The sequence below is a fragment of the Grammomys surdaster genome, unplaced genomic scaffold, assembly GCF_004785775.1.
Source record: "Grammomys surdaster isolate TR1022 unplaced genomic scaffold, NIH_TR_1.0 188, whole genome shotgun sequence".
Classification (NCBI taxonomy): domain Eukaryota; kingdom Metazoa; phylum Chordata; class Mammalia; order Rodentia; family Muridae; genus Grammomys; species Grammomys surdaster.
Genome location: NW_021604633.1, coordinates 3819344 through 3839878, shown reverse-complemented (window position 1 = coordinate 3839878; position 20535 = coordinate 3819344). Strand labels below are relative to the sequence as shown.

The 20535-nt window shown below is 47.3% G+C and overlaps 1 protein-coding gene across 1 annotated transcript in view; it reads right to left on the bottom strand.

Moving 5' to 3' along the window:
• Eipr1 (EARP complex and GARP complex interacting protein 1) overlaps window positions 1–20535 on the bottom strand; it is a 115897-nt gene that overhangs the window by 79539 nt on the left and 15823 nt on the right. The window lies entirely within an intron of this gene.

Sequence of the window (20535 nt, the reverse complement as noted above, 5' to 3'; positions counted from 1 at the left end):
TGTGTGTGTGTGTGTGTGTGTGTGTGTGTGTGTGTGTGTGTGTGTGTATACATATATGTATATATTTCTTAGAGAGGCTAGGAAATTCTCCCAGGGTATTGAGTCTCAGGTTAGAACTGTCACCCAAATTCAAAAGTGACTAACGCTTGTACTTTCTCTGACTCTAGCAGCCCTGAGATAAATTGGAAGCAGCCAGGCAAGAGCCCTCAATCCCTCCACAACAGCACAGAGCAGAAGAAAACAGGGTCAATATCATAATAGATTCTAGTACTCCAGAAAATCTTAAGACAAAGAAGGACTTATTTTGCCCCACACACCCACAAAAAAAAACTGAAATAGACATCGCATTACTGGCTTGCTCTAGAGGACAAAATTATTAGTTGGAATAAAACAAGCTGAGTTTCCACATTAAACAAGTTCTTTTAAACCAATCGTCCACCTAAAGCATCAGCTTTCAAGCTCAAAGGAGCCACACTGCTCTTCCACAGTATGGTTCATCCCCTTTCCCAGGGGCCCTTTGTTCCCCTTCACTCCCCCAAAGAGCCTCCTTTGAGGAATCATCATACCCAATCAACACTGTGGACTGACATGTCTGCCAAAGGCTAACCTCAGAAACATCTTTGCATCACCCCAGCCCTCCACATGCTTCTTCCACACTCCCAGGACCAGAAAATGGTCCAGAAGAAAGGAGGTCAATGAACGTTTGTGCAGAACACAGCTCTAGGTGAATTTGGGAAGTACTGGTAAAGGGCAGTACTGAACAGGACATACTAGGAAGAAAAGGTCCTATGTAGATTAGACATGCCCAGTTGACAGGCAGTCTCCTATCAGATACTAACATCAGAAGCCAGCATGGATGGGAACACAGAGAAGCCCTGCTTCACAGACTCACAGTCAGCCACAACTGCCCTGTGGCCTTGTGTGCATCCTAACCTATATCTACTACTCTGTGCCTGCTCATGTCCAAGACATGTGAGCTACTGAGTGAGAACAGGGTTGGTTGTGGGGCTGTGTGACTCTTACGCTGCAGGTGAAGACTTAGCTCTTGGATGTCAGCTACAGATGGAGTCAGGCTTCTCAACCACACCTAGCCAGAGTGAGACAGCACTGTTCAAGTCGCACACTTCCAATGAGGCAGTACAGCAGATCTCAGTGAACAGTAGGTGTCAGAAATCTCAGTGCCTCGCTCCCAACAACAAATGAAGGGTGCAGTCCCTTCTGTATCTAAGGCTTTGTGATGAGGTAGGTCTGGGATACTCATGCCTACTACATTACTAGGCCCAACTTCACAGTCAACCTTGCTACATGGAAAACATAGGCTCTCCTGCTTGTCCATAGTACAGCAAACATTTCTCAATGAAGCTAGTAGCAACTATTTATCCATTGAGGCTGTACCTCAGCTCTGTCACTGCAGCAAAAGCACTCACAGATAATGTGAGCTTCCACCCACCCCACCTCACCCAGAGCACTGGCACTTCAGTGCTGGCTCTACCCAGGAAATGGATATATATATGTGTGTGTGTGTGTGTGTGTGTGTGTGTACATGTACACACATATATATATATATATATGTATATGTATATGTATATGTATATGTATATGTATATGTATATGTATATGTATATATATGTACATGTATAGATATGCACATACACAAACACACAGAGACACACACGTGTTCACAGGTGCATATGCACATCCAAATACACAGCCATTTGGATAGAACAGTACTACTTCTTATGTTTGGTCAAATCATCAAGAACAAGCATCCTGGTATTTTAGGTGCAATCTTATCCATCCATAAGATGTCACCCCAACCTAGCAGTATCCATCCTAACAGCACAGGTAGGGGAATGGTCCGAGTAATAAAGACAAAAGAGTCTGTTCTAGGCTCAGCATCACCACCTATCTGAACCTGGCAATCTGGATCAACTGCCAAAGCACCCAGAGCCCAGGTAACAAACACAACAAATAGTTCAGACCACTCAGTTTCCAAAACACTCTTCAACAAAACTTCAAAGCCACATGATACTCAATGAGTCAGGCAGTAGGGCACAGGGCACTACAGTAAACTGGCGGCTCTGGCCAGATCACTGCACAAAGACTGTAAGAAATAGGCTCTCTCTATTTCAGATCAGAAGCACTCAAATTTCTGCCACTTCTGCAGTTCAACCATGTGAAACCTCAACCAAAACTTTTTACCTCTCTATTTTCCTATAAGCAAAATGGGTTACTACTGTTTTTTTAGGACACCAAAGGTCTGTTAAAAGCTTTACTCCCAGCAAGTGTGTTTCCTACTACCCTTAGACAGTGGCAGCGGTGTGGTCAACCTCTGGTCCTTATCAGGCTTCCCCACATAGGCACCTACCACCTGCCACCCCCCTGCATCAATGTATGCTCACTCATCCTCTGAGGTTTTGTCATAACTAGTTCTTAAAAGGGCTTGAGAGCCTCATGGGACTCTCTCCCTGTGACCCTGAGGCCTTGCATGTCCCTGTTCCCACCCCCAGACACTCTTACATGCCATTTTCTAACTAGCCCCTAGAGATCACACTGAATGGGCTCCAGTGATCCCATCCAAATTCTTTCTTGCCACTACCAATTTCCACCAAAGGAAGGGAGGGAGGGAGGAAGGGAGGGAGGGAAGGAGGGAGGGAGAAAGAAAAGAAGGAAGGAAGGAAAAAGGAAAGAAAGAGAGAGAGAGAAATAAATCTGTTTTGGGAAGAGGAAAAATGCTGAGGCCTGCTCTCACTTTGGAGGCTAGGTTCACCAAGTCTGCTTAGGATAGGCTAGCTCGTTTCCTTGAGATACAGTCTATGACAACAGACATCCATCTCTTTTCCCAGCCTCCTCTCATTAACAAGTACAGAGCTTTACCCATGAGCAAGCCACAGGATCTGTATGAATGCTGGGACTTCCCAAACCAGGCCGCCGCTAAACCTGAGAACCCTTCCCTCCTTCCAGAGAGGTCAGACTGATCAGCCAGTGGAGGGTAATAGTTGGGAACTGACAAGGGGCCAGGACTATCACCTGCCTAATAGACCAGAATTGTGTTAGAAACAAAACAACTTTTGAGAAGACACATCTGGTCTTGCAGCATTGGTCTAACAGTTAGTTCAAAGTTCTTCCTCCCAATTCAGACTGACTAAATGTTGGATCAGGTGACAAACTGAGAGATGCAATATAGACACAGTCACAGAGCCAAGGGAGGGGAAAATCGTGTATCTCCTCCGATGTTTGACTCCACCATTTATATTACCCTAGGTCTTAGCTGTGGCAGGTGTTTTCATTAGAACACAGGGGAATAGTAACAAATGGGTCAAAAGGCCAGGAGGTGGGGCTGCACATTAATTAGCACGTGACAGGCCACAGGAAGACTTGGGGAGAGGGAGCTGCCAGATGCAGTGAGGCAGGATGTAGAAGACTTTTTAATGGGACTCCTGAGCCTGCACACACTGCAGCAAAATCTCCAGAGTGTAATGAACTCAAGACACTGCGTACAAAATACTCCCTGGGCAGCCTGAGGTTTCCAAGCCATTTGAAAGCCTCTCAGTACACAGCAAGAGAAACCACTTGCTGAACTCCTAGCTCTAGTGTGATGAGGACATCCCTGGCGGTACCTAGTAGAAAGATCACAAGCCCTGCTGACTTCTACACTAGCGGCAGAGCACATACAAGGCACTCTAAAGAAGACACAGAGCTGATTTTAAAAGCAGAAAACAGAATTTGAAACTAGACTGTTGACTCTTCCTCCTGAGTTGTTTGTAGAAGACTATCTTCCAAGTCGGTCACACAGTGAGTGTCATGTGCTACTTCAGGGTGACCTGCAGCTACACAGCTTCAAGCTGCTGCTCCAAATTCAACACCAGCTTTATCTCATCACCCACCTTTCCACTGGCACTAGCTTCTCTTCACTCTACTTCTCAGCTCCCAGGAAACCTACTGCACTCATCCTGATGGCCACTAGGGGGATTCGCAGGCCTTGGCTCTGTGTCACCCTCCAGCCTTCTCTGAGTACCCATCCTGGCTGACTCTTCCCACCACTGTCCAGCCCACCATGCCCTGCCACCATGTCCCTGCACCAAGGTCACTGTCTGCTGTCTGCTGCCTGCCTTCCCCACACTATTTCAAGGGAGGCCAAGATGTCACACTGGCTGGCCTACAGATGTTCCAATGTGGCAGTACCCACAGCACAATGAACAGAAAGTAGGACAGACTTAAGAGCCAAAAGTAAGATAGGAGGGAGGCTCTGAGGATCCAGAGCAAAGGACTTAGGTCCTATAACCCAGATCCTTCCCCCCGTGAAATGCTATGAAGAGAGACTCAGTCAGTATGGCTGCTGTCAGCCTCATCACAATTTTATAGAAGGCAGATGTGGGGATCTTACAAAGCCTGATGTTGAATGTACTTTTTACTTTCAGCAACAATCTGTAAACTACGAGCCCGAGAACTGTGGAGCTCTATGGAGGGAGGTGATAGAGGGAAAGGGGCGGAGGGAGGTTACAGAGGAAGGGATGGTGTGGCCCTCGAATGCCAGAGCCTTGAGTCTGCACGAGCCCACTGTAGATGAGCCGTCTGACGGAGGGCCAACCCCTTGCCTGGGGTACAGAGATACAGAGCCAATAAGTCGGAATAAAGCTGAGATTTACCACCCTCTTTCACCATTTCTGATGTGCACCAAAGACTTAGGCTTGATCACACTGATCTGGTATACGGCTGGATTTCAGGTTGGTACCAAGGGGCCAAGCCACGACCTTGGAGAGAAACAGGAGATAATGTTGTCCTGATGGGGTAGGGAGATGAGGAAAGGCAGACCTTGCTAGCATGTATAACCCTGGGGGCTCAATTATCAGCCACCACTGCAAGAGCTTGAGTGGTCCCCATCCACAGCTCCAAGGAGGACATCCTGCCTATCCCTGGTGCACACAATCCCACTCTCCACCAGCCCAGGAGGCCCCAGCAGGAGCACTGAACAGAGTCAGTATTTCATCTGCACTGCGTGCTGTCAGCTCCTGTGGATCTAATTTCCCGAGGATGTAGTGCTGACATGATCTACACTCTTCCTGACATTTCACCTTCCTCTGCTGAAAAATTCATGCTGGTCCTCATGTGGGCCACTGTTGCCAAGCATAAGGCAGGAGCTGGATGCTGGCCACCCTCACTCATATCTGCTGCCACTTGCTGCCCTTCTGCAGCCATGGATGGATCTCAGAAAGTCGTCGTTTACAGACTTTAAAGCTTCTAATTTACCAACCATCTGCCACAGTTCTCTGAATAGCTGTTAATTTTAAGGACATAATCCATCTTTTGGTCTTCCTGAAGTCCAGTTGCTGAGATCCTCTAGCTTCACGGTATTCCCTATTCTATTTCTGCCACTTTGTCTGCTGAGACAAGGGTCCAGAGTGACAGGCAGAAGAGCCTGAGGAGGAGGGCTAGGCTACCTTAGCTTCAGACTGGGACTTGTCTCGGTTGTCTTGGGCTTGCTACTGTTTCTATTCCTGAACCTTTCCTGTCCCTCACCAGTCCCCTGGAAACAAGCCTGATCCTGAAGGCCCTGGCTCTGTGTTCTGATGAGGTCACTAGGATGACCTCCAACACCCATACTGCCTGCCCTGGGTCACCTTATCATGCCCATCCTCACACTGTGAAAGCCTCCAAGCCTGCATTGCCTGCCCTAGCTCCCTTCACACGACCTCGCCTTATAAGGTATACATATGGCTGGAGGCCCAACCTGAGGTGCTCACCAAACTGCCAGTCAACTTCCTTCTATCCACGGGACCAGCACAAAGTCTGTCTCTCACTCACAACTTCCCTGGAAAGTTACCCAACCGTGTCCACACCAGCACTTGCAGCTGGGTGACACAGAGTATACAGACAGGAACGTATACACCTCCACATCATTTCCACCGTCCCCACATCTTCACTACCACCATCACCTCCCGCCATCCTTAACTCTATCCCTGCCATCATCATCACTGCCACCATTCCTACAAACATCAGAACTCCACCATCACCGGCATCCCGACTCCCACCACCATCCTCACATTACCCCATCAGCAGCAGCACTGATTCTACCCAGCCCTCACCATCTCACCCTCACCCTATAACCACCAATGACACTACCACTCCCACCCCACTCTCAACACACTTCAAACTAAGAATGAGGCCAAGCACAATGTGAACTCACAGATGACAATCATACCTCATTTTTCAGACTCATAAACAAAGGCATGAGTCAAATGCATGATTCAGCCGACAATATACGCTGAATATAAAAGTGGTCCCGTAAGTTTATAATAGAACTGAAGAGTTTCTGCCACCTAGTGATTACTATTGCCACCATAATGTCACAACAAAATATATTACACATTTGCAGTGGTACTGGTATGAATGAAGCCACTGAAAGGCCAGTCTATAAAAATCACAGCACAAAAACCCGTGTATAGTGCACAGCATGGTTAACCATCAATTGTGGTATTGGATTCTGTATGTATTCTACTCGATTTCTACTGTTATTTTTTAGTGTGTTGCTTCTTTTATTTTTTTTTTTCCTTAAAATCCAGAGCCAACTTTAGAACTGTGGGGTTTTTGCTTTTGTTTTTATATACCTGTAATCTCAGCATTCAGGAGGCTGAAGCAAGAAGATCCTGAGTTTGAAACCAGCCTGGCTTTGGCCAGGGCTGTATTAGTGAGTTCTGTTCCAGGTCACCATGACCTACCTAAGGAGATTCTGCCTCAAACAAACACAAACAGAACAAAACAAAAATAAACAAAAATCTCAAATCAGCACGCAGAGTTCTACCAGCAACAGCGCCCTTGGTATTATGAGGTCTCTCTTTGTATTATGAGTGATGACCTCACCACCCAGGTCTGTGGACATAAGCTCTACACCCTTTGTGCAGAAAGACAGCCCAAGCACCATGGCTCTCAGAGTACATCCCACCTTCCTGAAGTATCTGATGTTCTGGACTGCATCTTACTTCTCACAGCTGAGACATGCGTGGTTCATCCACACGGATCCCTTCCTCAAGCTAACTGTTCTTCAGTGTCAAGCTTTTCTGTCTTAATTGGGGTTTCCTTTTCACAGAAAGTCTTTTAGTAATTGTTTTCTCCCTCAAGAGCTATTACAGAAATAACTTCAAGCCAAAGACCACAGAGAAAGCTTCACAGCAGACAGTGGCTGCTCAGCCAGGCTCCTTTACTCTGGAATCCACTTTACCAATGAGGCTCCACCTCTTCTGGTCACAACACTTTGCCATACCCAGGAGAGACCCAACAGTGAGCAGCTCAAGATGCCCCTAGTAAAACAGAGTGTAGCCTGCAAGATGTCACTTCTAATCTGAAACACAAAGCAGAATGTGTACAACCTGGGGGCCCATGTGTGCTTTGCATGGGATGTGGCTCCTGGAACCACAGGAGTACAAATGTGGTGATAGGCGGGCTGCCTCCCAGCTGGTGTGAGAGCCTAATGGCGAAAGAAGGCCCTTCCCAAATCTCTCCATAAATAAAAAAGATTATCATGGCTGCTAGAGATGTACATATGTTAAAGCCCCAAGTTCCAGGTGACCATGTATGAAGACAGGCTTCTAGGAAAGAATTAAGGTTAAATAAGGCCACATGGTAGGGCTGTGATCTGACATAACTGGTGTCCTTACAAAAGACAGGCAAAAGAGAATACAGAGGCAAGACCACTGAGCACACAAGCCACAGAGAAGGCCATGGGAGACATGAACGCTAGACAGTCCTCTTGGTCTTCCAACCTGCAGCCCTATCAGGGAGTAAGCCTCTGTTGTTTAACCCCATCCATGGAGGGCTGCTATACAGCAGAGAGCACCAGCACAGAGCCTCAGCACCTGTGTGAAGGGTACACAACACTTGGGGCAAGGAATCACCTCAAGACCACCTTCCTAATGCAGAGTCCAGGCCTCCAAAAGCCAGGGAGACTGCATGCTCCTACCCTGTATCTCCAAAGCAGAAGTGCAGATGCTTCAGGAGAGGTGAGGGCCAAGGACAGAGAACAAATATCAGGCTGAGGGCAAGCACAGCAAATGACCCATCTGGAGTGGAGGGAGGAAACCGGAGGAAACAGTCACAGTGTTTTTTATGGTCTTACTGGAAAAATTAATTCAGATTGGGTTTTGTCAAAGCACCCCCATGGGCTGAGACCAGGAGGAAGGACTATAAACAAAGCACACTGATAAATGGTAGAACACCGAGCTTTGAGGGGCGTCCGGGGTGCTCTGGGACCAGGCCTTATTTAACATCTTCATTAGTGATCTGGAAGGAGCAGTAAACAGCACATTAATTACACATCCAGATGACTCTGAATTTGGAGGTGCTGCAGAAAGTCAATGAGGACAGAGAAATGACGCAAATGGGACCCAGAGGCCTTTGCGAGGAGCGTAGTTAGTACCCGGGGCTCGGGCTCAAATAAAAGAGAATAAGAACACTCTGTGCTCTGAGTCAACATCCACTGTCCAAGTAGCAATGGCTGGGAAGATGCAAGTCAAGTCCTCCCCACATACAACTGAACAGTAAAAACAACAGCACTTAAACAAATGCTGCAGTCCAAAGTCTGTCTGACTGTTACTCAAAGACTCAGGTCTCATGCAACACCTAATCCCCAAGCTTGTGGTCCACACTCAGCTGAGTTCACTCTGATGCACAGGTGCCAAGGTGGACACACAGGAAGAGAATAATTAGGACTCTTTGGACTTAGAAAGACAATACTTGAGATCTTAGAGCTTTATCCCATTCTAAAGATATAAAAATCTCTTTGAAATAAATTCTTTTACTTTTAATGCCTTTGAACTCATGACCTCTGAACTCCAATATGTAAAAGTTACTACAAACAAAAGAGGAAGTGACAGTTACAGCTCAATTCCACAGGACAAAAAATCAGTAAGAAACACAACGTGTATTTACAAAATGTGCATGCTAGAAGCAAGTAAGTCATTGAGGTCTGTGCCACTGTGCCAAATGCTGTTCTCCTGGAACAACAAATTCAGAAGGGTCAAAATCCCAAACATACTGCTCTGGAAAAAAAAAATCATAAAATTACTTTTTAGAAGACATTTATTTACATGTTAAAAGGGTTTTATTGGTAAAAAAGGAAAACATGCAGAATATGACATCAGCTACATTATGACAATAAAGTCACATATTTGTGCAAAGCATAAACTCGCTGGGATAACAGCAGTGACAAGTGAGAAAGAAATGGTACTAAGGGAAAAGCTGGTGACTATGCACACAGCTGTGCAACAACAGACACCATGAAAGCCATGACCAACAAGCTCCGTCCTCAGAGGAAACAGACAAGCTACACACAGTGACTCTCCTTTCACAAATGCATATGTCAAAGTGCCGTGCACACAAGACACATAGGGCACACAGGGCACACAGCACACAGGACACACAGAGCACACAGGGCACACAGAGCACACAGGGCACACAGAACACACAGGGCACACAGCACACAGGGCACACATAGCACATGGGGCACACAGAGCACACAGAGCACACAGGACACACAGGACACACAGGGCACACAAACCATACAGCACTCAGGGCACACAGAGCACACAGGGCACACAGAGCACTCAGGGCACACAGAGCACTCAGGGCACACAGAGCACACAGGGCACAGAGCACACAGAGCACACAGGGCACAGAGCACACAGAGCACTCAGGGCACACAGGGCACAGAGCACACAGGGCACACAGGGCACACAGGGCACACACAGCAATGCTGCACAGTGAACCTTTCTGAGTCAGACATCAAGCAAGTATACCGCAAGTGAGAGCTGTCTTAAGGTCCTCATAGCACCTGCACTCCCAACAGGGCGAGGTTGTGAAGACAAGGGCCTGGTTTATGGTAATGCAGAGTGTTTCTAGGAGAGCAGTAGCCATCTGAAGGTGGGCCATGAGACCTAGCTGCCCCACAGGAGCAGTAACTCTAATCTGATTCTCACCCTGGGACGGAAAGTATGCCTTCCTTCAGGGCCTGACGTCCTTCAATGCACACACTCATACACTTTTCTACCAGGCAAATTTGGGATCCCAACCCCACACTCTTTCCATCCGCACAGGAACTTTGGGGGACAAGCTGGCAGACAAACCCAGATCTCCAGATAACACAGCACAACCACAACAACCCCCTACTCAGATGGAGCTTTCTAATTCTGCTACACCTACTCCTGCTGCATAGCCTTTTCCGGTGCTAATTGAGGACTGGGGTAGTACTCAGGATCTTGATATTCGAGATTGCAGCACACAGCTGTAATCAGTACCAGCCTCCTGACTGCCGCTACCTTGAGTTAAGCTACCTTGTGCTGCTTGCTTACAAAGTCACTAGTGATTCTTCAGTGGGAAAATGGAAATGAGGACACAGGAGCAGCCAGGCAAGACACATGAATGTAATCCCAGCCTTTAGAAGGCAGAGGCAAGAAGATTGCCCATTTGAGGCCAACCTAGCCCACAAAACAAAACTCTCTTCCAAAAAATAGTCCACTGGCTAGACATGTAGCTTGGTGAAAGAGTATTCACCAAGCACACACAAGGCTCTGGGTTCTTTCCACAGTACCATCAAAACCAAACAACAGCGCCAACAAGATGTCTCAGTTAAAGTACTTGCTGCCAATCCTGATGGCCTGATTTGAATCCCACAGGCCCACATGGTAGAAGGAAAGAACTAACTCCACCATGTTGTCCTGCTTTCCACGCATGTGAACATAACATACACACACAGTATAACTTTTAAAAAAGCAGGCATTAACTAGGCAATCCATAATTTGTGATCAGATAAAGCGCTTGTTTTCATGTCTGACACCACAGCACTGAAAAGTATCACTGTGTCCTTGTTGCCACCACCGTCACTGTGAGGCTTCCTTGGGTGTAAAATAAGAATGATGGAAAGATGAAAGCCATGTGACTTGTCCAAGCAGCCATGAGCCGAACCCCAAGTATCCAGACACTCCTGCTCACCCCCTGAGCCTCTCAAAGCCGCTTCAGTCAGACCACTCTGTGGTCTTCTGCCCTTCACCACACAATGCTGTCCACTCTAGGTGGGGCCACAGATCCATTTAGACAGGCCTTTAGCACCTCTACTTTCTATCCACATACATCAAGAGACTTGGAAATGAGCTAGAGATAGGGAATCTACTTCTCTATGCTATGTTTATCACTAACTATTGATTAAAACAGGCAGCATTGAAACTTTAAAGAATAAAATTTAGGCTATTCATACCCAAAAGGAGGCATCCTCCAATTAACATAATAACTGTTTTCCAAAATCACAACCACAGAAACCTGGGTGAGTTGACATGGTGTGGTCGTCTCATCTCTCAGGACAATAAAGTGATGTCAATGAATCAATACTATACAAACTCCAAACCAAAAGAAGGCTAAGAACAGTATCTTCCAAGAATCACGCATGGACATATTTAACTGGGCATCTATCTCAGTGCCTCCCAGAGCAGTCGTCTTCAGCACACAGCTATTCCAGAGGAGGCAGCTCAACCAATGTGACAGCTGCTTATCACAGAAAAACTAAGACTCATTAGATAAGGTGATGAAATTCATGCTAATTCAGTCGGGATAAGCTGCACATTAAGAGAGTGGCTCAAAGTCGTCATCGTCTAGTGATATCACCACACAACATATTACTTCTGTGAGTACTGGTACTGGTCTGAGAGAGCATGCCACATGTAACTACACACTCTTGTGATAATTAGCTGTTACTGGTTTATGTATATACCACACTAAACTTTGATCTTCCCAAAGAAACAGACATAGTGTTAAACAACCCATCATGTTAGTGAGCAGTAGCATTTTGATTACATCATTCTTTCTTGAGCTAGATTTAGCCTTAAGTTTTTCTGTATTTGGCTCTAACAGAAGCAGGCTATATGACACACACATGCCCTGTAGCCTGATGTCTGTCAGACCACACCATCTAAGGTATGCATACACTCTCTGTGATGCTATGACAAAAATTACCTAGCCACAAAATTTTGAGAATGTGCTCGTGTTATTAAGTAACATGCTGCATTTAAGTTTAACCTTAAATACAAAATGTTTCATTTCAAAACATACTGTAGTGTGAAAACTAGTATGAAATTGCAGACAAGGTCTGGCAGTGCTGAGACACTCACATTCAACATCTGAGGAAGGCAGGGGTTCTGAAAAGAAAGCTGCCACCAACAGACTAATAGGAAGGGTGCCTGGGAGCCCCAGCATGTGACGAGCCCCAAGGGTCTCCAGAGTGACAGGTTCTCAGCAGTAAGCTATTGATTCTTCTCTCTTTTTCAAAGAAGTCTTTCTTGGCCCAAGATCATGAGAAAAGCTAGCCCTGCCGTTTCCAAGTATATACTACCTTAAAACAAAGTTGGTATTCAGTCTTAATATCTGCTCAGCAAGCACGAAGGGAAGTAAGCAAAGACAGAAGCCGGCGAGCTTCAGAGATATGCAGCAGGGCCCCGCGTGCAGCCAGGCATCCTCTGGTCCCACATTTAATTAGCATCCCCTCGACAGTGATCCTCATGGACTCTAATTGTTCTCCCTACCTCTCCCGGGCACCATTCTCAAAGGACTCTTGATCATTTCATCTAAGAATTCTGGTTTTATAAAGAGAAGCCTTAAGATACTCTCTACCCAGGAAACCCTTCTTCTCTTAGCTCATTTTCACCAAGCAATCATTTAAATCGAAAAATATAATTCTTTTCTAATGTGGCACAGAGATAAAGGGGAAATAGTGGCTTTTAACAGGCAGTTGTACCTTGACCCATGGATGTGGCCATTACTGTAATCAGAGCACTTAGGGTACTGAGGCCAGCAGGGTACCATGGACCACCTGCCTTAGCAACTCCATGCTACAGATAAACAAACTGAGTCAGGGACACTCAAGCAGGAGAGCCCCTGGGATGTCCCTCCATGCTCCTCTGAAGAAGCTGCATACTCAAGAAGACACAGATGCAATAAGCATGGGTTAACTTCCAGCACTGCAGGAGCCCGCATTTCATGGATCCACACACAAGTTCAAGTAATAGCAGTTGCTCTGAAAACCCGTTTCATAGTGCTCTGACCCACAGAGTGGGCAGTTATCCTTACCTCATGAGAGAGAAGATGTAGCATTCAAACCACACCAAGCAACCGGCATTGCTGCCGGCCACACCTGTCTGCCCCTCTGGACCACATGCTCTGGAACCCTGTACTGGGACTGTGTGTCCTCCTCTCTCTGTCCTAGACACTTGAGCTATACTTTCCTCACAGACCTGTCTGTCACAGGGCTCAATAATCCTTTCATTGCTTAAAATCAACAGAGTTGACACTAGAAAAAGATATACCAGATCTACACTATGGATCTTGCCCCCACTCTGCAGCTGCCCCAAGAGTTCTGTGCTCACCTTTTAGAAGTTCCTGCTACCATCACAGAAAGGCTACGTGAATAATGTGTGCACATGGTGACCTAGAAGGCGAAGGTACACCACACTCCAGGTTCTGGCCAGTCCATCTATCATATTCTAGCCATCCCAAGTACTAAGGAACCATCTAGTACTGAGGAACCATCTCTGAATTCCTGTGGTTTAAGAGTCAGGAATTAAATTCTCTACACATCTGTGCCAACCCCGTGAATGCACACTGTCCACAGAGCACAGATGGCAGAAGTCAATCCAAGTCTGAGACATGTCTTCTATGCAAGGTCTGAGAGTCAGAGCACACTTCTAGAAGGGTCAGAAGAAAAGGTTTCAGGAATGGCATGTGGACATTCAGAGCAGCAGTAAAGATTGAGGCCACCAGAACATATAATGTGGGGACCCTGCGATGGGCCACAAGCAAGGACACAGTGTCAAGACAATGGTGCCCTCTACTGACTGTTAGATCACTGCTACATGGGTATCAGCAAGAACAGTGTCAGCCGAGGCAGAATACACCACACGCATACACACACAAGCACACTTGTGTAGATAGTATGGTGCATATATGTAAAAGAACACCATAAACATGCATACTACACACAGTACACACATGAACAGTATGAATACACACAATACACTCTAATTCAGAAAAATAAAAATGCTTTTAAAGCAGGATAGTTGGGGCTGGAGATAGGGCACAGCAGTTAAGAGAGAACACTTGCTGCTCTTTCAAAGGACTGGCGTTCAGTTCCCATCTACCTTGGTAGCTCATAACTGCATGTAACTCCAGCACCAGAGGCTCCAGTGTCCTCTTCTGGTTTCTGAGGACACCCATACACATATGGCAGACATTCAATACACACACATGTACACATACAGATAAAATAAACCTTAAATAACCACATAAAACAGCAAAGTCTTTCTTCTCACTGACACATGCGATTTCCTTCTCCCATGAACTATATGAAAACCTTGTAAGTGAACATGAACCTTGTAAATGAACAGAGGCCAGCCCAAGAGGCAAAATCCTCATAAGGCTTAAAACTCTACCGGAAACATGCTTTAAGAGAGACAGACTACAAAAAGGCCTGGCAGACCAGAGGCAGTGAACCCTGTGAGTGCATATCATCGCTGCCTTTATTTGAGAGCCTGAACTTTTTCCAGCCAGCAATAACACCACCTTTAGGATGAGCAAACAGTCAAGATCTGTCATCTGTCACCCTTGTCCTCATGACCCACCAGCAATTTGATACCATGTGCTAAGTACTCACAAGTTCTATGTATCTTCTACTATAGAAATATCTCCACCTTGCTCATAGAGACATGAGCTCCTTAAAGAGTTATCAGTATGCTGGGGCTGGGGATGCAGCTCAAAAGGAAGAAGATTTGCCTCGTGTAAGGTCCTGAGTCCAGTCCCCAAGACTGCTAAAAAAACTGATTAGTGCAAAAAGGTAAGGCTGACCTTTATATCTTCACTATGCAGCCCCCAAGCACCACCCTAAGTTTGAAAACACCTCTTTTAGTCTTTACAGACAATGGCTAAATACAGACCAACAGTGCACAAACCCCTGTGACAATATGTGACCCCACATACATCCTGGCAGAGATATAAGCAAAGACGAGTCACAGTTGGATGTTAACAATTCTCAATCCTCAGGTTTCTTTATCTTATTCAAGTTCTTGCCCCTCTACAAGAGTGAAAAGCAGCACTCAGCAGGAGTCCAACCTGTGAGACACTGGGGCATTTCTTTGCCTTTCGTCCCAAGGACTAAGAGAGGTTTGTCATTTGCACTGCCAGCCCATTCTATTACACACATATATACCTTGAGAGTATGTAGCCATCGAGACGCCATCATTCTCAGACTTTCGGTGACTGTGGAGAGTCTACATGTAATTAAGATACACCCTGGGCACTGCTGTTGACAGTAATGTCCACACTAAGATTCCTACACAAGGGCACACCCCTCTAAATGCATTCCAAATCTAACTCTCTTCTTAGAGGCTCCCTTCCCATGGTTCTCTCTCACATCTTCTCAGTAAGATCCACTAAAAATTTAGCACACAAGTGAAAGGGGACACAGACACTGACCTGAGGACACAAAGTGATAAAAAGTGGTCTCCAAAGCCTGCTGGCCTCAACCCATCAATCTACTTCCCAGACCTGTCCTCCCAACCAGCTGTGCACTCTGAGACACATCTTGACGGTCTCAGCCTTGATTGAAAGATGCTACCCATCCCACCATATCATGCTGGAGAGCACAAGGGGTGAGCCTCTCTACAAACATACACACCAACAAATGATCACATGGAAACCTAGTTGTTCATGGGTAATCTGCATGTACAAAAAGAAAAAGATATAAGCATTCACTTGCAAAGTGCAATAGGTAGGCCTCCCTGAGAAGGCTGTCTATATGCAGTAACACACGGCAGAGCTGTGACCTGTAAAGCAGAGGTTTTTCTAGAGGCATCTGGAGAGAAGAGTTGGGCACCTATTCCATGATGGTGACTGTCACCACAGATCATCTGAGTAGATTAGGCTCACCACAAAGCATGTCTTCAAAGAGCAAAGATCTAAGGAGCTCAAGTTCACCAGCTCCTGCTGGCTGCCCTGAGAAGAGCTTAGCATTCTGGAAAACAGTGCTGCCTGCAGACCAAACCTGCAAACAGCATTCCTGAATTCAGACTTAAATGTTATCAAACTGCTTCCTTCCTAGACACAGTGACAGATGAGGAAAATACTGAATGGTGGACCAGACTGCCTTCAACATTTAGCTGAAAGAGCTAGTCTCTCAAAGGTCCTTGAAAAGATTCAGCGTAACTGGAAGGAAGTGATGCACATGGCAACCAGTCAGCACTAAGACTTCCTCTTCACACCAATTTGCTGCTGTTGCTAACTACTGCCAGGTGAGTAGCTCAAATCACCATCAGCCCCATAAAGCCCGAGGAGCTGGTAAGACCCAAATGGAGAGCCAGAAAATCAGCCATTCAGATCCAGAAACCCTAGAAGCTGAATTATACCACAATCAGGGCTCACAACAAGACTCCAAATCCACCTAATACTTGCCAGGGGACTCAGCAGAATACCCACTAAGCCACCAGCATGGGAACAGACAGTGCTGCCCCAAAACTCATCTCTTTTGTTCTGAGTATATGAAACTGTACAGTGGGTACTGTGGTAACAAACCCCTACAGTGGGCAGCTGCTCCAGATCCCAGCAATTGGGAAACTTAAGGAAGAAAGTTAGAAAGAAATGTAGATAAACTGAAATGATATCATTTCAACAGGCGCTAGTCTACATCAAGCACCAAGGCCCAGGGGGAACTGAGAAGTGCTGACATGCTGGCAGAAGTCACAGCAAGGCTGCCCCGCCTTGGCCTGCAGTGTGAAGCTGGTCCCTCCACACTGGTCACCAACTGTGGATACTGTGGAAATGTGAGGAGAGAGCAATAAATTGAGTCAAGAGCTGTTGAGAGAGGGAACAGTGACGACTGGAAAGCTCAGCTCTCCACACCAAAGGCTAAGAAGGCTGACCTCAGAACAGCCTGGAGAATGGCATGGAAGTATGGCTAGGACAGTGAGCCTATGGAACACAGTGAACATATGGAGGGCAGTGAGCCTAGGGAGGACGGTGAGCCTAGGGAGAAAAGTGAGTCGATGGAGGACAGTGTGCCTGGGAATAGAGTGTACCTGAGAGGAAAGATGACCATAAGGTGAGAATAAAACCCAGGAAACTATTGCCCTGAGGACTCCAGACAGATACCTAGTGAACACTTGAGATCACCATGGACCATGGCTCCTGGCTGCTTTCCATCTGCCTTTTCCGGGTGGAATGCGCATAGTAACCATGCCTGGCCACCACTGTGTATATGCAGCAGGCAAGTTATGTGGTGCTCCAGGCCACCAGCTGGAGAAACACTGCCCAAGGAGCTGTGCTGACAACACCATCAGAATAAGCTCTGCACCCACCACCTCAGATGCCGCACCCTGGATAACCATCAGGCCCTGTGGCTGAGTCTCTGAGGTCAAGAACTGGCTCTGCACACGGACCAGGACTCACCTTCATGCAACCCACTGAGTGCAACAGGACCTGTCAAAGCTGAAGGTTCCAAAGGTCAGCTGACTTGTGTTCATCACAAGATCACCCACCTGTCTAACTGTTACTTTCTTGAGACCACTGCCTTCACGCACAGAAACTTGGCTCTCTTCAAGCATGAACAGCTGCAATCTCCCTATTGATAGGTTATTTCTCCACCAATGAAATGAGCCAATTCAAGCCAGATTAGATTATATTAAAGGCAGGCTTATTGGGAAGCTGCTCTTGGGCAACTTTACTGGCCCCAAGGATTGAGGCCAGGGGAGTCACGGGAGGTGGGGTGGGAGAAGGATGGATGCACTCAGAAAAGAGAGAGAAAAGAGAAGGTGTTGGCATTTAGCCTAGGCTCTGCCCCACAGTTACCTGGCAACAGCCAGGTGTGCTTGACTCACTATAAAAGGGGCTGCTTGCCCCCTCCTCTCTCTCTTGCCTTCTTGTTCTCCCTCTGTCCTCTTGACCTTTCCTCTCTCTCCCCATTCCCCTCCCCCATCTCTCTCCACATGCCAGCCTCTTCTCCTCTCCTCTCCTCCCTTCCTCCCTTCCCCTCCCCTCCCCTCTTCTTTCTCTCTCTCTCTTTCTCTCTCTCAATATCTCTCTCTCTCTCTCTCTCTCTCTCTCTCTCTCTCTGTCTTTCTCTGCCTCTACTACCCTTTCAACTCCCCTCTCCATGCCCTGAATAAATTTTATTCTATGCTATACCGTCGTGTGGCTGGTGCCTCAGGGGAAAGGGATGCCTCAGCATGGGCCCTCAGAGGCACTCCCTTCCCCCACACCTGACTGCACCTCCACCAAACATATTCTCTCTCTCCTTATCTTTTTATAAAACACAAAAGAAGGAGATGAGGAGAGAGGGGAGGGGTGCAAAATATGTAGATTATATAGGGAAGGGCAGCCCAGACCCTGGGCTAGAAAGTTCAGGGTTAGGGGCAGGGTATGCCAGGTAGGGACTGAGGGATTCTGGGAGAACCTGGAGGCCAGGTCTGCTTTGATATATAAAATATGCCTTTCAGACCCTTGTCCAGAGTCCGAAACCAAACACATATAAAAGAGAAAGTGGAGGGGTGAATTAGAAAATTGAAGGCAGAATGCAGGAATGGACGTGGCAGCCATGGAACAGAGGCAGCAGTCATGGACAGGTGACTTCAGAGGGAAGTAGAGTCTGCTGAAGTGACAAGGCTCGGTATTTACATTACTGTTCAATGCGGCATCAAGGAAGGACTAGAATACAGTTGCCACCTCACACACACCAATGTGAAGACATGTGAGAGCTGTGTCTCTAGAGGTTGAGCAACAGACACACTAACACCTCTGTGATGGTTTGAATAAGAATGACTCCCATAAGGTCATTCATATGAATGCTTGTCCACAGTTCATGGAACTGACTGAAAAGGATTCGGAGGTGTGGCCTTGTTGGAGAAGTCATTGGAATTGGAAGCTTCAAAAACCCACACCATTCCCAGTTAGCCCTCTGCCTCTGTCCCTACCTCTGTCTGCCTCTCTGCCTCTGCCTCTCTGCCTCTCTGCCTATCTGACTCCGTTACTGTGTGCCTCTCTGTCTGCCTCCCCTCAATCCCTCAGTCCCTCAGTCCCTCAGTCCCTCAATCCCTCAGTCCCTCAGTCCCTCAGTCCCTCAGTCCCTCAGTCCCTCAGTCCCTCAGTCTCTCAGTCCCTCTGGCCCTCGCCTCTGCCTCTGCCTCTGCCTCTCTGCCTCTCTGCCTCTGCCTCTCTGCCTCTGCCTCTGCCTCTCTGCCTCTGCCTCTCTGCCTCTGCCTCTGCCTCTCCTGCCTCTGCCTCTGCCTCTCTGCCTCTCTGCCTCTCTGCCTCTCTGCCTCTCTGCCTCTCTGCCTCTCTGCCTCTCCTCTGCCTCTCTGCCTCTCCTCTGCCTCTCTGCCTCTCTGCCTCTCTCTGCCTCTCTGCCTCTCTGCCTCTCTGCCCCTCTGCCCCTCTGCCCCTCTGCCCCTCTGCCCCTCTGCCCCTCTGCCCCTCTGCCCCTCTGCCTCTGCCCCTCTGCCTCTGCCTCTCTGTCTCTGCCTCTCTGCCTCTGCCTCTCTGCCTCTGCCTCTGCCTCCTCTGCCTCTGCCTCTCTGCCTCTGCCTCTCTGCCTCTGCCTCTCTGCCTCTGCCTCTCTGCCTCTGCCTCTCTGCCTCTGCCTCTCTGCCTCTGCCTCTGCCTCCTCTGCCTCCTCTGCCTCCTCTCTGCCTCCTCTGCCTCCTCTGCCTCCCCTGCCTCCTCTGCCTCCTCTGCCTCCTCTGCCTCTGCCTCTGCCTCTGCCTCTGTCCCATGGTCACTGTTTCAAGAGGTAAGCTCTCAGCTACTGCTCCAGTGCCATGTTTGCCTGCCTGCTACCATGCTCCCTGACACAGTGGTCATGGACTCATCCTCTGAAACTGCAAGTATGCTCCCATGTTTTCATTTTATAAGTCACCTTGTCATGGTGTCTCTTCACAGCAATAGAACAGTAACTAAGGCAGGGAAATTCAATATGAATGTCTTACACAAATGGAGTACCACCATGTAAAAAGCTAAAAGTAAGAGATGTGTATCCGCAGGCATCTGGAACCCAAGCATTTGGGAGGTTAAGGCAAGAATGTCAAGAATGCAAGACCAACTTGAGCTATATAGAAGTCCCTATCAAGGAAGGAATGAAGGAATGAAGGGAGGGAAGGAGAGAGGGAGGAAGGAAGGAAGAGAGGAGGGAGGGAGGGAGGGAAGGAGGAAAGGAGGGAAGGAAGAGGAGAAAAGGAGGGAGGTAAGGCAGGAGGAAGAAAAGTTTCAATTAATTATGGGAGCAAAAGACCTTTCAACAAACATTTTTTAATACCAGGAATAAGAGACTATATTTAAAAATAAAGACAGGTTGGTTTGAAGTGCGACAGAAACAAGTGAACATAGAGAATTCTACGGAGGCAGAGTCTAACCAAAAGGTTCTAGAAGTAGGCTTCCTGGGGGCCACCCATCAGAAAGTGATGCACTCTGTGACATGAGATGAGGTTTTCCCCTGAAAGCACCATCAGGAAAATCACAAAG